Below are 3,943 nucleotides of genomic sequence, written 5' to 3'. Positions count from 1 at the left end.
TTTTTTTTTTTTTTTTTTTTTTTTGGTTTTTTGAGACAGGGTCTCACTATGTAGTTGAGTCTGACCTGGAACTCACTATGTAGCCCAGGCTGGTCTCTAACTCAGCGATCCTCCTGCCTCAGCCTCCCTAGTGCTGGGATTACAGGCTTGCATCACCACGCCTGGCTTTGTCCTCAGATTTATTATTGTCAATTTCTTATTTTGTTGTATTCTTGGACGGTTCTGTGTCAACAAAAGATTACATAATTTATTTAAGAAACATTAGTGATCAGCTTATTTTGTTAATTTTAAATATTCAAAATAATTCTCACCTATCTATATTTACTCTCACCTATCTATATTGCTTATACCTTACTTACAGCCATTAACCTGGCAAACCATTAGCCTAGCAAGCACAAGGTTTCAATGAGACACAAACTGAAGGAAACATTTTGGTGTCACAGGAGGACAAAGCCACTCACTAGATGACTTATCACTGGCTTCTATACCAAATCCACTTGGAAAATCTCCAGGTCTTTTTCCTTTTAAGTATGTTTTGTAAGAATAATTTTCTGTATTAGACTGTTTTCATTTTATTGTTTCCTGTAACAGCCAACTTCTGCAAGCCTTCAGTAGCTGAAATGGTTTGTTGATTTATTTTTACTTTATTTGATCAAGATTTAAGCTAAATTGTAAGAGCTCCTTAGGCCTTTCCTCTCTTGCCTTTTCTTGGTTTGTTTTTTCTTATCTTCCTCTGTAAGTCTGGAGATTTCCTCAACTTTCTCCCCCTTTCTTTGAAAGTATAGAAATTTTCTTATAAGATTCAAAGGTTTTGATAAGATTTCAGTTACTACACTTTAAATAGTACCCTCATATAATAATTGTGATAAAAAATAATCTGATATTCCTGGTAATCTCTGATATTTAAATTTTCTTGATTGCCTAAGATAACCTAAAACAATCATTCTCAATTATTTTGAATGTACTTTACTTTTACCAAAGAAATACACATATATTCATAAAAAGTTGCTATGAAGTTTCTAATTAAAAATTCAACAACAAAAGTATAGGTCCAAGTTCCTTTCCTGAAACACAGACACAATCAAGTTCAACTCTTAGTTATTTCTTACATAAATTACATAATATTTTTTAACCTTGCCCTTTGCAATGAGCTATATTTCCAATCCTTTAAAAAATATTTTCTTTCTGAGACAAGATCTCATGAAAGCACCCAGGGGGGACTCAATTTTATGATCCTCCTGCCTCAGCCTCCTAAAGTGCTGGAATTTTAGAAGTATGTAACTCTTTTTCTTTTTTAATGTACCAAACACAATCTCGTCTTGAAGTTTCCTGTGGGTCTGTCAAGCTTTTTATTTTTTCTTTAAGCTTATTGGTATATTTTAGGCATATATTATTACTATTATTTATTTATTTTGGTACCAGGAATCAAACTCTGGCCCTTGCATTTGCAAGGCAGGCAGCGGAAACACTGAGCCAAATTCCCAGCCCTAGGTGTACATTATGATCACATTCATCATTGGGAATTTGTACCTGTATATGATATATCTTCATTCTTTTTTTTTCCTCTATTCCCTTCCCTCTCTTCCATTCCTCCATCCCTCCCTATTTACAAAGACTTGTTTTCCTTTTTCCTTCTTTTCTCATACTTTTTTCCTTCCTTTCCCCTACCCCCCCACTTCCACCTCCCCTTTGGAAACTTTTTTTTAAACTTTTCTTGACATAATGTACAATGAAATAATTATTCTTTTTTTCCTTCATGGTACCCTTTCATTAACATTATATATTTAGTTTTCACTTGGGTTAGTTGCCATCTTCTCAGAATTTTTCTCCCTCACTATCATTTCAGTAACCCTGTTATATTTCTCCTTTCCTATGTTCAGGAGACATAATTAGTAGACTATAAAGGCCACTGGATCAGGATGAAATAGTATAGGCATACTAGAGAACCTCTTTCAGTCTCGATTACGTAGACAAAATAAACAGCTCCTTAGACAAATTGTATTTCAAATCTAATGCCAAACTGCCTTGTCTGATAGTGATCTTTATTCTGTCATGTAAAATAAATATCTAGCATATGGTGGTCACTTAACAAATATTGGATGGTTGTCTTGTTTACTATTTATTCAAAGACTTTGTCACATAGCTTATAATCAATCCAGAGAAGGATGAAAAGTTAAGTAAACATTATGCAGGTGATGTTCAATGCTGTAAAGAAAATAAAGTAGGATAAGAGATGAGCCCCTGATGCTAATATAAAGCAAAGGATCCCTATGAGGTTGGCACAATGAGGGATTTAGTTGGTGCCAACTGAAGCTAGGAAAAAAGACAAAGGAACTGATGAAGGATGGCGTTGGCAGAAGAGGCTCAAGAGTTCATTGCAGTGTAGAGAGGAATCTAATGTTGTAATCCATAATCATGAAGGGATTAAACTGAGGAAACTGGTTTTCACTTTTATCTGGCAATTCACCATTGACCAGGATTCCTTTCATCTCCCCTCCTTTCTGTTTTTCTAGCTTTCCCTCCCTTCTTTCTTGGTACTGAGAACTGAACTCAGAGCATTCATTCTGAGCTACGTATTCAGACATTATCTGTTTGGTTTTTATTTTTTTTCCAAGCAAAACACCTACAAAAGAGATCTATGTTTTTTGGTACAATTTAATTTAAGCAAGGTGACTTTGACAAGGACTGTATCAAAAAGTGGCTACATAAATAAAACAGAAACGAGTCTTGGATATGATGATGTATGGGGTATAAGTGCAACTAGTTTCAATGTGGTTAATTTGATATACAATGAAAATACAGTGACAACAAATTTCAACCATATTGCAGCTCAAAATACATTAGAAATTGGTCTGAGAAACAGTGATGTGACTCTAGATGAACCAATAGAAATAAGCATGTTTTGAAGATACCCCTCAGTTTGAGTTCTCAAGGGGAAATTAATACTGATTTAAGTTTCTCGGCACTTATTGTTTTCCCTCTTCACCGATTTCCTATATTCCATAAAATATAATTTTCACAACATTTGTCTACAGATTATAGCACAATGTACATCAGTAATGTCAAATATATTAATGTAAGCCAGATTCAATTTTTCTAAACATATGTAATGATATCTGAATAGTTGTACTATTGTTTTAAAAAGCAGCTAAACCTGCAAACTTGCTACTAAATATTTATATGTATCACTATGATGCAAATAAAATGTGATTTTTAAATGAAATGAAATGTGTAATTATAAAATGAAAAAATGGAAATGAAATATTTTTAAAGAGGGAAGGGAGGAAGGGGTGAACGGAGGGCAGGGATAAGGGGAAAAAATGAGAACCAAGACATGTCATGTAAAGGTACAAGATCCCAATAATGAATGTAACTGTACTGTATACCTAAAATGTACCAATAAACTCAAGAAAAAAAATGTGTAAATATAAATTGTTTGCAATATGTTACAGATTTAATTTATGTAACAGCTCACAAGATTTAATAGAACTCAAGAAAAAATGTGTAAATATAAATTGTTTGCAATATGTTACAGATTTAATTTATGTAACAGCTCACAAGATTTAATAGTTTTATATTACATGTACTTAATTAGAAAACAGAAAATAAAATGTTAAATTGTTCTTAAAAAGAGACTCCATATTAAAGCAACTCTACCCAGAAAAATTAAATAACTCAAACAAATCAATAAAAACAGGACAGGAGAAGGCATTCTAGATGGATATTCATGTGTCTTTTTCATAAGTATATGGAAAGACATTTTGGTCTTAACGAGGTAATTATATCACAATTTTCCTCCAGGCCCCCAAATTGCTATAAAGCCAGGAAACTAGTACATCTGCCTTTCTTTCCTCAAAAAATCAACTCCAAAAGGTGAGGAGAGTATATTTGCAGAGGAAATTTGCAAGTACTCTGTAGTTCTTGGGCTAGAATTCATTGATAG

This window comes from Fukomys damarensis, unplaced genomic scaffold (assembly GCF_012274545.1).
Source record: "Fukomys damarensis isolate Sample0158 unplaced genomic scaffold, DMR_v1.0_HiC HiC_scaffold_18, whole genome shotgun sequence".
Taxonomy (NCBI): Eukaryota; Metazoa; Chordata; class Mammalia; order Rodentia; family Bathyergidae; genus Fukomys; species Fukomys damarensis.
This window is presented reverse-complemented; position numbering follows the sequence as displayed.